Here is a 19086-nt window from a genome sequence, read left to right as displayed (position 1 = left end):
AGCTGGGGTCATTCTTGTGGATTGCTGGGAATTTCTCTAGAGCCAGGCTTCTTGCTAACCCTATAATGGCTCAAATAACCCAACTTAAAAATGGAGTACAGAACTAAACAGAGAATTCTCATCAGAAGAATCTTAAATGGTCAAAAGACACTTATGGAAATGTTCAGCATCCTTAGTCATCAGGGAAATGCAAATCAAAACAACTCTGAGATACCATCTTACACCTATCAGAAGGACTAAGATCAAAAACACTAATGATAGCTTATGCCAGAGAGGATGTGGGATAAGGGGAACACTCATCCATTGCTGGTGAGAATGCAAATTTGTACAATCACTTTGGAAATCAGTAGGGCAGTTTCTCAGAAAATTGGGAATCAACCTACCTCAGAATCCAGCAATACCACTCTTGGGCATATGCCCAAAAGATGCTTAATCATACTACAAAGACATTGGTTCAACTACATTCGTAGCAGCATCATTTGTAATTGCCAGAACCTGGAAACAACCTAGATGCCCCTCAACCAAAGTATGGATAAAAAAAAAAGTGGCACATTTACACATTAGAGTACTACTCAGCAGTTAAAAAAAAATGACATCTTGAATTTTGCATGCAAATGGATGGAATTAGAAAACACTATCCTGAGTGAGGTAACCGAGACCCAAAAAGATGAATATGGTATGTGCCCATTCAAAAGTGGATACTAGCTATAAACAAAGGATATTGAGCCTATAGTTCATGATACTAGAGAAGCTAAATAATAAGGTGAACCCTAAGAAAAACATATATAGCTCCACCTGGAGAAGTCAAAATAGACAAGATCACCTGACAAAAATTGGGAGCAGGGGGTGGGGAGAGAAGGGTGGAAGGGGAAGAGGAGAGGAGAAGGGGAGGGTTGAGGAGAACTTGAGGGAACGGATAATCAAGATGGAGAAAGGACAGAGATGAGAGCAAGGAAAGATATCTTCATCTTCCCCTTCTTAAGACGTTGACATTACATAATGTTACTATCTCAGATTGGAAAAGACCTCAGGATTATGAGCCTAATATCCTCTCTAGTGTCTATCATTCCCAGCAAGTGCCCATTTAATCTTGACAGGAGCACATTCCGTGATAGGAAGCTCACAGTCTCCCAAGTCAGTCTAATTTACTGATACCCATCTCTGAGTGCTAGAAAACCACTTAACCCTAAAAGCCAGTCCAGCAGTCTGCCTCTTCATCAGTATTAGGACCACTCTCTAGAGGGATCATGAAGGGAACAAGCCTGGTTCCACTTATACCCGATAACCCTTCAGGAACTTGATAAGAACTCTCAAATCTTCTTCTGACTCTGTATTATCAGTTCACCCCTGTCCTTATGTGATACATCTCTGAATTCTATTAATGCCCTGTAACGCTCAAGATGTTGATCGCTGTGTACACATTCCCACTAAAGCAGGAGTCAGGAAGCTATGACGGCATCCCAGGTTTGAGTCCTTGGATATTTGGGAAGAAAATCAAGGAAGATCTAAAGTGTCCTATTCCATTGGTTTTTCAAAGTCTACTTTGAAAGTATATATATAATATATATATTATATAATATATATATTATATAATATTATAAAATATAATATATAATCACACTCTGCTAACTCATTCATTACTCATCTAAATTGCCTGCCTACTTTGCAGAACATTTCGGCCTGTGCCCATTATCCAAGCAGACAGCTTCCTTAGCTGGACATAGTACAGTAGACCTGAGCAGCTTGAAGAAGAGCTGCGATGTGACTCATTATGAGCACCTTTTCCTCATGATTTAAAACCAATTTGACCTATGTGCATATTTGTGCAAGTGCCCATGCTATCCACATGTGTGTGCAGGTATATGGATGTCAGAGGACAGCCTAAGGTTGCCCTTAGAAGCTTTACTTGTTTCTTAAGACAGAGTGTCTGATTGACTGTGAGCTAAGATGTTTATTTGTTTCTTGAGACAGAATCTCTGATTGGCCTTGAGCTTGCCAATTTGACTAGCAAGCCCAAGGAGTCTGCCTGCTTCTGCTTCCCTAGAGAAAGGGTTACAAGCATGCATCACCATGCCTGGCCTTTTTACATGGGTGCTGTGGATTGAACTTGGATTCTTGTGTTTTTGTGGCAAGCATACTACTACTGAGCAATCTCCCCAGACTCCTATTTTATCAGACTTCTCTGAACTTCCCTTTGAGTCATCCCTAACTCTCTTTTTTTATAATGGCTAAATTTGCTAAGATGAAAGATTGTGTTGCCTGCAGGTAAGACCTGGTGCCTTAGAGGAGGTAAAACACTGTATTGAATTTCTATGTCCTTAAAACTGTATCATGGTGAGCAACACTAGACCCAGGAGGTATCCAAATTCATGGGCTATCTTCCCCCTTTTCAAGGCTCCCCATCTTCCTTTCTCTTCCTTTGGTCTTTCCTCCAAGTTCTGCCTTTAAAATGACAGGAATGTCAGAAATTGAAAGAGACTTAGCTCTTCGCTGTGAGTCACCTATCCTGATTAGGTGGCTCTTATCCCTAACTTCTTATAACTTGTTTAATATCACCTTATAGTTTTCCTAAGCTATCAAATTTATTGTGTTTGTTCTGCCCCCAAATCTTAACAGACTCAAAGTCAGATATTCAAATTCTTCTATACAGAGTATGCGGAATTCCTCATGTCCCACCGTCCTCACCTACCCCGTGGCGCAGGAGGATTGCTGGGAGTCTGAGGCCATCCTGGCCTACATTATGAGTTCTTATGCTATACCAGGCTTCAAATGAAGGCCCTGTCTTAAAGAATTTAATTAGTGAATCTACTTGGAGTTTATGTTTCATTTGCTTCTTTCAAGAATTGTTTCTACATTCAAGCTTCCAATATCAAATTTGCCCACTGTGACAAATTCTTAGAGTACGGGCTACTCGACAGAATAATGTCACCTTCACTTTGTTGAAGGCCACCCTTTCAGGTTTGGGAAAAAAATAAAGATAAATTAGAAGCAGATCCTACTGAGGAATCAAAGCTAGTAGAAAGAACAGACATATTATCAGGAATTCCATCTGAAGAACCATGGGAAACCAAGCTTGGTGGTGAGTGTCTATAATCCCAACACTTGGGAGATAGAGGAAGAAGGGTCTAGAATTCAAGGCTATCCCTGGCTAAATGGAGAAGTAGAGACCATGCTGGTCTAACTGAAACTCTGTTCCACAAATAAAACAAAAGATAGAGCATGAGTATTTATTAATTAATGGAAAAACATTTCTTTTCTATTTTTTTCTCCTTTTGGTTTTTCAAGACAGGATTTCCCTGTGTAAGAGCCGTAGCTGTCCTAGAACTCACTCTGTAGACCAGGCTGTACTTGAACTCACAGAGATCCACCTGCCTCTACCTCCCCAGTGCTGAGATTAAAGGCGTGCACCACCACCACCATCACCACCACTACCCCCAGCAGAAAACCATTTCTTCTTAGCATCAGATTTAACATTTCCACCGGACAGCAGCCGAATGACCTTGTGAAGGTCCGGGACATTTGCACATTTGGTTTTTAGGCATTTTATGTTCATTTCAAGGAATCATTGTTTGGGGTAAGTTTTTGAAATTCCCCTTCAGAGCTTTGGGGAAAAATATGCTCGAATGTGACTGTAATTTCTACAAGAATAACTTTAAAGATAATGCTTTTGAAAAGGACAAATATCTACACTGCATCCTGCCCCCGTAGAGACACAGGCAAAAGCAATAAGGAACTTTCTCAGGAAATGGAGACTCAATGAGAAAAACTTTCCTCCATCTAAGGAGAGTTTTGGGGAGGAATTGTGACTTTGATATGACTGGTAAAAGTTTTGATTTCAACTGACAAAAGGAACTGACTATAACATTGCTCACTGCTAAGGAGTACACAGGTGTTTGCATATAACGATATCTTGTGCAATGACCTAGTTTGTCTAATTAGTATACCATTGCAAGTACTTATAATGTCTTTGTATATGAATGTTCAAACTGCAATAACCTGTAGAAATGTGTGTGTCCTTGTTTATTATGGTTGCCATACCAGGTGATGCCCGAACTGTCCTGGTCTGTTGGCTACTATTAGAGTTTCTCTCTCTCTTCCTCTCTTTCTCTCTCTCCCACCCCGTCCCTCCCTTTACCTCTGTCCCCTCTCTCTTTTCTTCTATCTCTTTCCCTCATCTTTTACTGATGACCAAAGAGGAAAAATCTGACAAGCCAGATCCAAACAGAATATAAAACCTGAATGAACCTTGAGCGGGGAGTCGGCAAACAAAAGTACCCTCCCCTCATTATCACAGAAACAGGATTGGTTCCACATCAGTGTTTTCCCAGGAGCCAGGCGCCTCTTGTGCAATTCAAGTCACAAAATAAAGGCTAAGCTTCTTCTTTGTGATGTGCCCCGTGATGTGTAGCCTAAGTGATGGCAGAGAGAGAAGAAATGTTAGCCCTGCCCCCAGGAGGCTCGCCTTGTTTATGGGAAGAAGATAAGATGCATATACAAGGAACAACAATGCAAGGGGAAACATTAATATTTATAACTGATCCAAACAAAAGTGCTTAGAGGGAGCTTGGGGGAAATAAATGTGTCCTAGCTAGGGATACGACACAGAAATTTATATGGGGAAATCATCGCTGGGCTAATCACAAACAATGATCAGAAATTCTCTAGGTGTCTCTGGGAAGACTGGGTACTCTAAAACGAACTGGGGTAACAGAAAAGGTTGGGATGTGGTAATCAGAAGCAAATAGGCCTCTTCTGGAGCATAGGACTCCTACTTTGCTTTTGTTTGGGGTGGTGAAAACTGAGAACATATAAACATGCTATAAAGAAACTTGCTAATTAAAAAACTGTATAACTTTAAAAGAGAAGGAATATTTGAGTGAGAGAACACTTTTACCCTCTTTCTAAGACATAGGAAAAGCCTGATGCCAGGCACTGCTCTCTGTCAGGCAAGCACGATTATCACACCGTCCGCTGGGGTGGAATGCCTGTCTGATCAGGCATGTGCAGAGGTAGAAGCTGCTAGCTAGAGAGCAGAACTTGCAGGAACTTCCAATAACTTCTAGAAACTCAGTATCTAGAGGGGAAATGTGTACCATGTTTACTCACAAGGCACCACATGTATGGTACACACACACACACACACACACACAGGTTTTCACATAACTGCATACACAGTCTTGCAGCCGTGAACCTTCCTGGGGAATCATAAAATCTGTGAGGTGGAATGATGATTTTATCTTTCAAGAAGTCAAGGACAAGTTGTGGTAGCTCATACTTTGGAGTCCAGTGGCAGCTTTTGGATGAGCTCCAGCAAAGGATCGTCTCAGTGGCTGGAGACAAGTGGAATCGTCTTACCCCCTTTGGTTTATGTGCTATGTAAGGCAGGGATGATCTTATGATGGAAGATGGGATGCGTTAAGTCACCTTTAGCACACAATGTAAGATCTGAATCTCTTTCATCATTCTAAATTCTAATTTTAACTGTCAAGAGGATCCCAAGCATTTCATGGATTTAAGCACGTGTTTATGCATGGACTGTCTTGCTGTGTTATTCATATTATCTAGATAATAAACAATAAATCAGAGTCTCTGTGTGGAAAAGCCCATTGCAATGGTGGGTTTTGGAGAACTCCCTCAGTCACACTGATTCCTACTGAGAAGCTGAGGTGTCCTTCAGTATTTCAGACCTGGGGGTTCTGAATGACAAGACCATTGTTTTGGGACGTGAATAAAACCCACGCAATCAAATGACTATACCAGTGTATGCCAGATATGAACTTCAACCATTCTAAACTTCTTATATAGATGCAAGATACTGCTTCAGCAGAGATGAATTTCAACAGCCCAAAAGCATTGATTATGGTGTAGGATATAAATACAGCACCCTCCCTCTCCCTGCTTTGTAGTTTCGTTAGTACTCAATAATTCTAATAGACGTTTTCTGGGCAGCAGAGTTTCTCAGTAATTACTCTGTTGAGGATCTGGAAAAGAAAACAATAATTAAATACCTTTACTTATCCTACTTTATCCCGGACTCTGTCACTGAACTTAAGCGTGGAATGAAAATAAACATACCTTGAGATAACTTAATTTAGAAAAGGACTGCATATCCTTGGCCTTGAAGCAAACTCTCAGACTGCAATAGGCATTGAACTTATTATGAATACCGTTTTATGAATATTTATAATTATTCTTTCTTTCAGTCAAGATGTTCTCTCCATCTTGTTCCAGTCTGGAGGTCCAGGGTGGACGCTGTTGACTCCCAGGTGTTTCCCTGTGTTTCATGACTGGAGAGGGTTTGCTACCTGACCTATATGAAAGGATAAAACAACATTCCTGGCAATGAAAGCTCACCAATAAATGAGGGTCATGGCGAAGCTGGTTAAGTACTAGCTGCACAATCCACAGAACCCACTCAAAAGAACAAGCAAAACTAACAACAAATAGAAAACCTCAGAGGGGAACGGACAGATGGCTGAGCAGTCAAGAGCCCTTCCTGCTCTAGCATAGTATCCAAGGATGGATGGTTCTAAACCTTACATAATGGCTCACAAGCATCTGTCACGCCAGTCCCAGGGTATCCAAAGCCCTCTTCTGGCCTCCACAGGTGTTGCATGCATGTGGTGCACATACATATAAGCAGAAAAACACTCATATACAGAAAATAAAAAGTAAGTCTTTTCAAAAATTGCATGGTGATGCACACTTGTAATATCAGTGCTAAAGAAACAAAACTAGGTGGAATACTGGGTCTCTGTGGCTGTCTGGCCCAACCTAATCAGCAGAGCTTGAGGTGAGATGGCCAAAATTGACCTCTGACCCCCATACAAGCCTTCCACATACATGTATGCTTCTCCACCCCACCCAGGCCATCCAAATGGAAAAATTTCTTTGCTTGTTCTTTTCATCTCAATTACACATTTATTCATCTTAGTTATGAGCATCAAACCAAGAATTCAGTAGATATTGAAAGCACAGACATATCTATTGACTGTCATCAAGTGTTTTCTTGGCTCTTCATCAATTTCAGCTAACTTCAAGTGACTTTTGTTGTGGTTATTCTTGGCTGTTATTTGAAGACTTAATTGATCTGTGAGCTATTTTCATTTTCTCTGTGTCTTTACAGAATTCTCTTTAGGTCAGAACAAAGACTGGGTGAAAGTCATGTCTATCTGAAGAGATATTTCTTATGAAATAAATGAAGTATCTTTCTTAAGCCTGAAAATGGCAAAATTTACATTTGAGTTTTATTAGGACATTGTACTGATAGCACAATAGAGTCAGAAAAGGAGGACGCATGTAGGTCTTTGGAACTTGGGAGATTCTGAATATTAAAACACTGCATTATATAAGGGCTCCTTACCAGCACTTAGGAGACTTGAACACTAAGCCTTCCCCCTCCAGCAACTGCAGCCTGAGAATCTCTTCCCTTAAGAATCTGGTGGCTGTAAAGACTATATCTCCTAAACCCCAAAGTACTAGTGCATAAGAATTCTTCTCTGATGTTTAGGTTGGAGAGTTCATAGTGATACATATGCATACATTCTGTGTGACAGAAATGTTCTGCTGTCCCCAAGGTAGCTTGACCACATCCTGGCTCTTCATCACACCTCCAAAGTAGAATTACACTACATATTAAAAGAATGTATCAGGGGCCTTTTGGTTTACTTGGGATATAAACATGAGTGTAATACAACGACTTGCCAAAATCAGAGATGTGCTTTGCCTTCTAAAGCCCTTTCCAGTACTTGTGACAGGGCCACAAGTCAGTGCCTAAAAAAGAAGTGTGCATAGGCAGAAAAACACCCCCCTTAGAGCTCAAGCACTGTCCACTTCTGCAGCAATTGTATAAATGTGTTCCTTAGGCATTTCAGTGTGGTGGCAGACAGGGCTAATGTAAAGCACATTGGTGTGCTGTTGGGGTGTGGTCTGTCTGGGTGTGCTGCAAATATGTGGCCTGTCTCTGGGTGTGCTGTTGATGTGTGGTCTCTCCCTGGGTGTGCTGCGGGTGTGTAGTCTGTCTGGGTGTGCTACTGGTGTGTGGTCTCTCCCTTGGTGTACTGCTGGTGTGTGGTCTGTCTCCCTATGGGTGTACTGCTGGTGTGCGGTCTGTCTGAGTGTACTGCTGGTGTGCGGTCTGTCTGGGTGTACTGCTGGTGTGTGGTCTGCCCCTGGGTGTACTACTGGTGCGTGGTCTGTCTGGGTGTACTGCTGGTGTGTTGTCTGTCTGGGTGTGCTGTGGGTGTGTTGTCTATTTCCCTTTAGGTATGCTGGCAGGGTGCTGTCTCCTTCTAGGGAATTTGGTAAAATGGACCTAGTTCTGAATTGAAATTGGAAGTCTGCACTGTAGCTCTAGTCAGTCAGATTTTGTCTACACAAGTGGAGTTGAGTCATATCTGAGTCCTAGGTATAAATTTCTTCATCTCTCACGTGGGACGACAATGTGTATCCTGTAATCAACTGCAGCTTTTCTGAAGGTTGATTTCCTGTTCTTTCTTCCCCTCCTGAGTCAGTTACCTTTCTTGTTTCTGGAATCAAATTCCCAACAAGAAGCAGCTTACAGAGAGAAGGCTTATTTTGGCTCACAGTTTGAGGGGAGGCACGTCATGGGAGGGGAGGCATGGTGGCAGGAGCTTGAGGCATCTGGTCATACTGTCATGAAGCAGAGAGAGAACAGGAAGCCCTGCCGGGCTACAAACCTCACGGCTCAACCCCATTTTCCCACATCTTCCCACAGCTGACTACAGGTTCTATAACCTCCCAAAGCAGCATGACCACTAGGCCCAGGTGTTCAAATACATGCTCCCCCAGGATCACACGTTCAAACCTCAATGCCTCCTAGCTGTACTGAGCATATTGCTCAGATATGTACCTCCTGAAATATTAGTATCAGTTTGGTGTGGGGAGTAAAAAAGAAAGGACAAACAAAACTGGAGCTGGCAAAATTCAGAACGACGAATGCCATCACAGCCCTCTTATGCGAGCTGCGCTACGGAAGATGGGTTGCCTGCTTTCTCTCATGGGACCTCAGTAGCACTCTACTCTGTACAGAAAATTCTACATATAGTTATTTCTCCTGTTATGTCAGTCAAAGCAGCTTGTAGTTTTCCTGTATCTCCTGGTATCATTATATCATCCCCTTTCATGGAGAAACTTGCCTCATTTTGCATGGTAGATTGTGTGGACATATTTAAGCACAAATATTGATAGATCATTACATCAGTTGTTCAACCTTCCTAATGCTGCAACCCTTTAATACAGTTCCTCCTATTGTGGTGGTCTGCAACCCATAAAATTATTTTCATTGCTATTTTATAACTATAACTTTTGCTACTGTGGTGAATGATATTGTATATAATTGTAATATCAGATATGCAGGATATCTGATATGCCACCCTGTGAAAGGGTCATTCGACCTCCAGAAGGATCGTGACCCACAGGTTGAGAACCATTGCATTATATGTTTTATGGAAAATAAAGTGTAAAACCACATGATTACATATTACTCTGAAAGATTTTATGCTTCATTATTTAAACTGGAAATCGTGTGAAGATGATAGATCGCTCCTACATCACTGGCGTCACTCATCTCTTCATACCTAATTAGCCATGCAGAGTTTGTAATGAGATTGGAGTGGATAAGGAGTACTCAGGGGCTATCTCTTTTCAGAACCTCCAGGTGAGCCAAGACAGACAGAAAGACGCATCAGAGTTACCTTGGAAAGAAGGAAATAGCAAAGGTCTCAGCAGCCAGTGTGTGCCTAGGTCCTGTGGGAGACAGGAACAAGGACTCGTGACTAGGGATACAGAAATGATGGGCGGATGCATAGAGCATAGCGGATGAAGAAATGAGATCACAGGGACAGCTCGAGACAAAGGGACACTGCGATGTTTTAGGGCAGGGGTCATAGACTGAAAATGCACTCACAAATATCAACTATGTCGTGAAGAAAAACTAAAAGGCACAGGGAAAGAACCAGCAGGGGAAGAATGATTAAACGGGATGCCATTGGGATCTGAGAGGTCTGGTACCTGAACCCTCTAAGTGGACTGTGACCATGGCACCTGAAATACGAAAGACTATTTGGGAGGCGGGGAGCTACGTGAGTGAAGGATGGGGTGCCAATGTTTCAAGCCCTTTACAGTAAGAATTCACTGATTAATGATTAAGTCAGTATAAAAATGGAAAAGGGGGCATGGGGAAAGCCAAGGGAGGAATGCTGGCTAGAACTAGGAAAATAGTAGGAACTAAAAAGCCCTTGAAAAGGAACCAGAGCAGGGCTGGCCAGGACAGTTAGAAGTCTGGGGAAGGGGGCGATAAGACGAGAGAATTGCGAAGAGGAGCAGCCAGCAGTGTGGAACCCCATTGATGCACTCACTAGGCTCCAAACCTGCAGTCCAGAGCAGTCGACCAGCAAGTTACTGATTACCCTGGAAACTGCAGCTGCTGGGGAGGGCTGATAGGCACTGAAGGCAAGTTTAGATTGTTAGGAGAAAATGACGGAGTTGAGTCCACATGACCCTGGCAAACAGCACAGGAAAAGGAGAAGGGGTGGAGCTAGAGTAGGAAAGAGGCTGCATGAAGGGATCTCATTACGGTTTTCATTGTTTGTATCTAGAATACTTATAAGGGGTAGTATTCTGATAAACCAGTCCTAGTGGAGGGGCGGTAGATTAAAACCTTGATTTATAGTTTTTGCAAATGACAATGGTGTGAAGACGGACACCGTGCCTGGAGTCAGGCTGTCTGTGTGCACTCAGGGAATAGTGGAGAACCAACACTTAAATCAGCCCCCAGTCCCAAGGTCCCGCTGTACAAGAGCCAATGGGAGGAAGAAGCCAAAGTTCGACGTGATAAATAAATAAAGAGGGGTAGATAGGACCCAGAATAGAGGTGGGAAGATAGGGGTTGAATAAGAAAAACAAAATAAAGCTGAGCAGTGGCGGCACACACCTTTAATCTCAGCAGTCGGGAGACAGAGGCAGGTGGATCTCTGTGAGTTCAAAGTCAGCCTGATCTACAAGAATTAGTTCCAGGTCAGGCTCCAATGCTGCAGAGAAACCCTGTCTCGAAAAACAAAACAAAAAAGAAGAAAAACAAAATAAGCCTTTTTATGAGTTGAGTGTACAGAAGTCTGGTTGGGATAAATTCATAAATTTATTTCAAATTCTTGAGAGGAGAGATAGATATATAGGTGTTCACTTCCTGGGTTACCTTACCTCTAAGGACCCGAGGACTTTGCTAAGAGTGTGGAGGTAAGGGCTAAACATCCTGTTGGATTAGAAAGACAAATTAGAATCTAAAGGAAAAAGAGACAGGAATCTGGACAGTGTTGGGGTCCCCAGGATGTTGAAGACAAAGGCATTACCCCAGAACTCACCCACATAGTCACACAAATTTATCAGAATGTAACAGCTATGCTCTAAACAGTAGAAATAAAATAGTGACTTTATTTGGAGCTGAAACCTCTCAGGAGACTGTTCATAAGTGACAGGAATTCCTGGGGAGCCGTGGGTATCGGCAGGAGGATATTTGAAGTGATCAGTCATTGTATTTCAGATGAGGGGAAAGGAACAAAGTTGAGCCAGAGGGAGTTTTTCAAAGTAAAGAAAGACATTACTTTATCAGACTAGGGAGCTGAGGCCATTTTTTCGGCAAAACAAAGATTTTTGAGCCTTCCTCAAAAAACCCAGAAAGAGAGCTGAAGACAGCCCTCACTCACAGCCGTGTATGTACTCACACACAGGCACATACATGCCTACGCTGGTACATCAGTCAGCAAAGATGGATGTTGATAGGGATCAATCATTGCTTAGGGGTTACAGTAGCTTTTCTTTAGTCCCGTGCAGGACCCTATGTGGTTTGCTTTCTCAGGGATATTTGACTCTTTTTAGTTACCTGTCACTTCTGGCTCAAACCTTGGTCAGGAAAATCACGCCAAACAAAGAATCAGTTCCCTTCCACGGGTTACATGGTTCCTCCTTGAGAACTGACCTTCCTCAAGGCCTTGTCCCTAAGTGACCTGTCCTGCTTAAGCTGGAGGATCCTAAGCTGTGTTTGTCTCGGGCATTTTATCAAGTTACCTCATTTTATGTCGTTCGGTATATAGAAAGTTGGGTAAGAAAGACCACAAGAGGGAAGTCGAGATTTATACTTCATTGTGTCGCGAAAAAGTAAATGTTATAGGTGTAAGAGAAAGAGTGATAGTCTCTATCACCTTATTTTTGCCAGATTCCTCAAGTTCCAGTTTCAAAAACTGTCAAGGAAGATGGCATTGAAGGTTATAACATCCCTTTCCAATAAAATCAAAGCTTTAATCAGTTGATAGGGAGACACATGAAGGGATGAATGCCACCTCCCAGAGTGAGACCTAACAAGTGGCTCACTGAACACTGCACATAAGGGTAAATGAAGTGTGTCTGTTCCAATCACAAGTGGAATTTTAAGTGAGTGGAATGGAATAAACGCAGTTCAGAATTTGAAGTTAACTCAGCTTGGAATGTGTCTGGAGACCAAGGTTTATATAAGAACTACACAAAGCTCAGAGCATGACACAGGGTGACATGTTCCTGGCATCTTAGAGTGAGACATGGACTCCTGAAGAACCCGGGCACAGACATTTCATCCCGAGTCATTTATTTCTCCTTGGGGAAGAAAATGCAGACGTTTATATAATGTGCTGGAGTGAGAGTAATATTCCACCTGGCACGGGGAGTTGTGTACAATTTCTCAGACGTGGTATTTCAAGTTTAGTGTTACCAATAAAATATTCCTATCAAATCTCCATTCTTCTTTTTCTTGATTCCTGTTGCGATATATCTTCTCGGGAGTCTCTCGTAGATCACACATTCTACAACTGATAGGTGAAAAACAAGAAGTGGTAAGAAAAAAAAAAACCGAGCGAGCTAACTGCAAGGAAGTCAGAAGCAGCAGCTCACAGCAATGGACTTACCCCGTTGCCTAAACACTTTTCTTAAAGTGTAGCTCCTGGTGAGCTAGTGACTGTACAGGGAGACATAGAGAGGAGAAGACTCTCTATGCCAAGCTGAAGAAGCAGCTGGTAACCAACAATGCATCCTTGTTAAGGTAAAAAAGATTCTTCTACCATGGAGTGAAAAAGCATACTTGCTGTAAGTTTTTAACTATTGGATTTAGTTAATGCATTAAAAAGATGTGAGATGCTAGACCCCAAGCAGGAGATCATGTGTAAATTAACAAACTTCCTGGCAGTTGGAGATAAGTCAAGAGAAGGGGAGAAATCAAAAGGGAGTAGGGCTGTGCAGTAGGCATTCAGAACACAGGGTGTTTCTGAAATAATAAAGAAGGAGGTGAGCTCCCAGGATTCAGGCTCTGGGAAATCTGAGATGCGACTCCATGTTCTGAGTGTGTCATTGGGTTTGAGGGGAGGAGCTAGATCTTGGAGTTGTTGGGATATCGATAGATAGATAGATAGATAGATAGATAGATAGATAGATAGATAGATAGATAGATAGATAGATAGATAGATAGAGGAGGTGGTGTTGGAATCAGTGTTTTGTATTCATGTTACACTTCTCCATGTTAAACAGTAGCCAGTGACGGTGTAGCTCACATTTGCATTCATGTGAAACCTAGAAAATTCTGCAAATACTTACTTTTATGGTGGAAAGGTACCTGACTGGGGGCGGGGGGAGTTCGTTCTACAATGTTTGTGTTGTCCACTGCTGAAGGCAGTCCATATATTTATCCACTGGATAGTTCTGACCATTTTATCTGATAATGCTAGTATGGTGTTATTGTTACTGACAAATACAGAAGGAATTGCAAGGTCAACAGCTCACAAAAATGTTTTTTTATTATCAGCACATTTCCGGTATGTTTCCATTGGGGGTAGAAAGTAGAGAAGCATCCAGGAGGTCCATGATTGTCTACTTTAGAGAAATGAGAGTGAGATTCGGGGCATGGCTGGGCTTAGTCTTCTAAAATGCAGTGGACCATCCACCCAGCATGAAAACAAGAGATCTTTTGAAGAACAACTGCACATTCAGATGAAGCAACCATGTCCTTCAAACCACATCCTTCCTGTCGCCTGTGGGAAAGGGGTGGTATTTGTACTGAGCTCTGAGTGCATGCAGAATAGATCTGTGTGTATTTCCATAAATAAAAGGGCATTGTGTGTGTGTTTGGCACCTGGGATGGCCAGAGCAGTTGATTGCCTCAGAGAGCTTTGTTCCAACCCAGGGATCAGCAGGATTTGGAAGCACTGAACTAGGAACTGAGCCCCAAAAACACATATGCAGGAGACCTGCGATAACATTAAGTTTGAAGAACAACAATAGCATTTGCAAACCATTGGCTTTGTGTCAACACTCTTCTTAATATAGCACAGGGAAGGGTTTAAATGCCGTGGGTCCCACCTGCAGACTAATGAGCCACGTTGTAGTAATATTTTGAGACAGCACCTGTTTCTCTGATGAGCAAAACTCAGAATAGATAATATATGGGCATGTGTTTCTGCTGAAACTGAAAACTCGGGTCTACTTTTCCTTTGCTTGTGTTATCCCCACCACATGTATGTTGTCACTAACAGCTAACGATTTGATCACAAATTAAAAGGTGACTCGCATTCTCCCAACCCTCCAAAACTCGAATAAGTTAAGATGAAACTTACAATCCTATTGACATAATCATTATCAAAATACAATATTGAAGTTTTCCTGACATTCATCTCCAACCTGCCATAGACTGGGCAAGAGCTCAGTATGACCGTATCTCAGGTAACCTCGATGTTTTCTTCCTTGAATACCCACTTCCTGTTGAAGGTTGTGTCTCATCTATAGTGATTTGAGTAATCTGAATTCTTTTTCCTGTCTTTTAAAATGCTCTCTGCTAAATTATTCTCCATAGCATATATATAAAATGCGTAAATAGCCATCACTTCACGAGAAGACAAATTATTCAGCACTCCCTGTTGGAGACCATGTTTGTCAATATGTTCATATTCTAATGTAACAAAACAAAAAGAAATCTTTTGATCTTTTGGTTTTATTCAAGGACACTCGCTTTCTACATGAGGGAAACTTCCTTTTATGGAGACTGTAGAGATGGCACAGAGGTTATGAGTAGTAACTGCTCTTCCAGAGAACCAGAGTTCAGTCCCCAGATCCTGTATTCAGCTGACCCTCATAACTGCTTGTAGCTCCAAGATCAGGTTATCTGTCGCCCTCTGCTGACCCCTGCAAGAACCTGCACATGTGGTATACATTCCTGTAGACATATACACATGAATAAAAATGAAATAAATCTTTCTTAAAAACTTTCTCCAATGGTAGAGGAAAGTTTGCCAAGATGCATAATCGCTTTTAAAATTTGCTTTTCCTAATTAATATTTAAATTGATTTTGAACATCTATTTAAGCATATATCAATTATGGCATGAGAATCATGCATTGTGAGATTTTTAAATAATCTCTGCTTCAAGTAACCCAATGAAAGAAGTATTCTGTTGAAGGAATGTTCATGTATCAACAGTCTTCTGTGTCGGCAGCTAAGATATTTCTCAGAAAACACAGTAAGTTTCAGATCTTAAAAACAATGCGGTAGAAGAGCTGCTGCCTGATCCTAAAAGCAAAATCCACTTCTGTAGAAACACGGAAGATAAAGTGAGAGGGGGAGGTGAGATTCGGGCATGGCCCTGTCAGGTTCACACTTCATTAGGGGTCGCCCCTGACTCCGCTCAGACAGATCTGCTGAGATCTGAGCACCAGCTGTTTCAGGATCAAATGAAATAAAAAAACCAATTCAATTTAAAAAAAATAAATGGTTTATTTAAACGATACACAGAACACTAAAGAAATCTTCAATATGGCCATCTCTGGCCATGACACGAACACTTGAGGGGGATGTTCCTAGATACAGGAAATAGCAGAAGATGGTTTTTATCAGCAGACTGTGTAAGGTGTCAAAGTAAAGTTCAAAGTGGAAGTTCATACTTTAATGAGATAGAGAAATACTAAAAGATTTAACTGGGAAGAAAAAAACCAGGATCTTCAATATAGATGAAGTTGACTTCTATGAGCAATTCATTACCACGTGCTCCATCCTGCTACAGCAGAGAGAGCACACAAGAGGAGGCGAGGGTATAATTTGGCTGTGGATTATAGGCTCTCATGTAGTGTACACTCTGGCAAGGGCAGGGTGGACACAAAGAATGTAAAACAACGTAACAGTGTGGAATAATAAGAAAAGTCATAGCTGCAAGAGAGGACCCAGAAACAAACAGGAGATTCCCTGGACAATGGAGTTTGTTGTTGATGATGTTTATGATTGACCCTGAAAATGGGTGAGATTTTTCCCCTCAAAGGACAGAGAAAGGCATTCTGACCATGAACTCTTGGGGAAAAGTGAGACAGTCTAATGGTCAAAATTCACATCTAGCTTCTGGTCCAATAAACATTTAGGCACAATGCTGCTTATGTGGTATTCCCCCAGAATACATCATTCTACCACCTTAAGGCTATAGGCAAAGTCTGTGGAGCAACACGGAGAAATGTACTCTATCAAAAATGCTAAGAGGATGAAGCTGATTCATTTTCCATTTAGACAGGTCTCGTGCAGCCCAAGGTGGCCTCAAACTCACTATGCCGCTGAGGCTGCACTTGAACAGGATCCTCCTGTCCCCACTTTCAGAATGCTGGGATAGCAGAAGTGCACCACCAGGCTCAGCTTATGCAGTACTGAGAATCTAAACTCAGAGCCTCCTGCATGCTAAGCAAGGATTCTACCAGCTAAGCAATGTACCAAGCCTCCACCCACCGGAGCATTTCCCTTTCCCTTTTATGGAATTGGGCTGCTTTTTAAAGCAGCAGATTGGCTCTGTAGTTATGAAATAGGAAAAGCTCCAATAGCCACACTGAGAGGTAGCCACCATCATCTATGCCTGCGCACTCAGGAATGCTCTCTTGGCTGCAGAAATAGATAGTGTTAGCAGATCTTCCTTCTAAATATTATTTGCACCAACTTATATAGTCTTTCTCCTTGCAGTCAGATTGTAAAGGGGCTCAGATAACTTCGCCTACAGATCGCTGTTTTTGTCCTGACACCGCTGCCTAATGGATTGTGACATTAGTTGTTATTAGACATCTCTTAGTTTTCCTTCGTTGTCATTTAAAAACATCAAACAATACAAATGAACGTCCTGCCACTCACATATCTTGCGATCAGCAAACCTTCAGTGGAGGCCAGCAAGATGGTTCAGTACAAGCCTGAGGACTGTAGTTCAAGCCCTGGAACCCACATAAAAGTGGAAGGAAAGAACCAACTCCACAAACTCATCCTCTGACCTTCACACATATGTCAAGGCAATACCCCACACACATGCATCGTATGCACACAAATTATTTCTAAATAAAAATTTGGAAAAAAGAGAATCTTTCCTGAGTTAAGCAGAATTTTGCATAAGTAATACATGTCATCTAAAGCTAACACTCACAAGGGTTGCAGTAATCTTTTGAAGATTCTGTGTAGAAGTATTTTACCTGAAGGTGTGTGTATACGCACCATGTGCATGCCAGCTGCCCCCAGAGACCATAAAGGATCTGTTGGAGCTGCTAGAACTGAAATTACAGATGGTTTGAGCTGTCATGTGGATGTAAAGATATATACCTAGGTTCTCTGAAAGAACACCTGATGCTTTCAACACTAAGCCTTGTCTCCAGCAATTATATGTCACTTGACTGGTTCTTTTTACTTTGGCATGGGAAAGCAATGTGCATGCTATAGGGACATTCAGGAGCGATTGTACTGTATGGAATCCCATACCTCCTCCACCAGGGTGACATAGCTGTGCTATATCCTGATAGCAGAATTAAAGGAATTAAAGTGGGATGGAGGCAAGTCAGTGGGATGCTTGGCTCCCTCTATGTAAATGTGTTTGGATTCCTTCCTACAACCTGCCTGGCATCTGGTTTAACACCTGGAGTCAACAGAGACTTAGCAATCTGTTCAGTGTTCCCTGTTCTCTGTGCCTGATTTTCCTGGTGTAAGGTGGGAATTGATCCTGGGCACGAATTTCAGTGACAACAAAAACCTGTACTTATGATGAAGAGGTCACTATCACCCCAGTTATTTCCCCATGTACTGTGTCAGCAACCTGTTGTGTACCAGGAATGCTAAATACATGAAATAGTTCAACGTGTTAAGCCCAAAGCACAACTAATACCTACAGATACTTTATTATAAGAAACAAAGTGAAAATAAATGCATTCTAAGGGAAAGTGAGTTACAGCTGTCATATTTTTAATTATTGATATTTTGTCAGTGTTCTCTTTGGGAAGGTATTTATTATCCTTAATAGATATCATATGATCAAAGTTTGACTTTTGAGCTATTTTGGACTTGCTATTTTCAACGCTGTTTTAAAATGAATAATGATTCAATAAATAACCTTGACAATTTCAACAACTCAGGAAAATGTTAAGAAAGCTCCCAGATGACTGTTGCTAACTCTATGGCTATCATTGATGAAAGCTATTGCTCTCATAAATTGAATAGTAAACGTACACCAGACAATGCTTAGTGCCTGAGAGCAATCTCACCACACTAATCATTTACAAGACATGAAATGATTCATTATGAGCCTATCTTTTGGGGCAAATTGAGTAATAATCTTCTAGAAATAAAATTAAGAGTTTCCGTGGGTCGTCATGGTAGGATTGGACTTGTTGGAGACTGGGGGCCTTTCTCTTCTCACCCTTTAGCCTACAGAGATTCTAGAACATAAAAATAAAGCCCTGGAGTAGAGGCCCGTTTGCATTCTGGCAACACCAATTCAGCTGAGTGCCAGGTTGGGGTGCCTGCCAAAGTTCTAGAGGCTTTTACCACAAGAAGTCGGGAAACAGCTTCCACTTTACGAATGGGTATCTCTTGGCCCTGAGCTGAGTAGCCGACGCCAAGCTGCATAGCCTCTGTGACTCTCCCGTGCTGGGAAACCTCAACTGATTTGCTCCTCCATCTCTTGTCCAAACCAGTATCCGCCCAAAGCCAGAGGTCTGACCATGCTACGGATGTAGATGCTAAACCAATATCCATTTAGCAAGAATGTGACAA

General features: G+C 41.9%; 1 protein-coding gene across 10 annotated transcripts in view; it reads left to right on the top strand.

Annotated features, from left to right (window-relative positions):
• The window catches only part of Chrm3 (cholinergic receptor muscarinic 3), a 444702-nt gene that overhangs the window by 250875 nt on the left and 174741 nt on the right, over positions 1–19086 (top strand). The window contains exon 1 of one of the 10 annotated variants that reach the window (XM_048461031.3): positions 12931–13087. The exons of 8 other annotated variants lie outside the window; for them this stretch is intronic. The gene's annotated coding sequence lies outside the window, so the exon portion shown is untranslated. Of the gene's footprint in view, positions 1–12930; positions 13088–19086 lie in introns of those variants that run through there. One more of the 10 variants, XM_048461029.3, reaches the window with a different exon arrangement.

The sequence above is a fragment of the Myodes glareolus genome, chromosome 14, assembly GCF_982192425.1.
Source record: "Myodes glareolus chromosome 14, mMyoGla1.1, whole genome shotgun sequence".
Lineage (NCBI taxonomy): Eukaryota > Metazoa > Chordata > Mammalia > Rodentia > Cricetidae > Myodes > Myodes glareolus.
The sequence above is the reverse complement of the archived record's forward strand: the minus strand, read 5'-3'. Positions and strand labels throughout refer to the sequence as shown.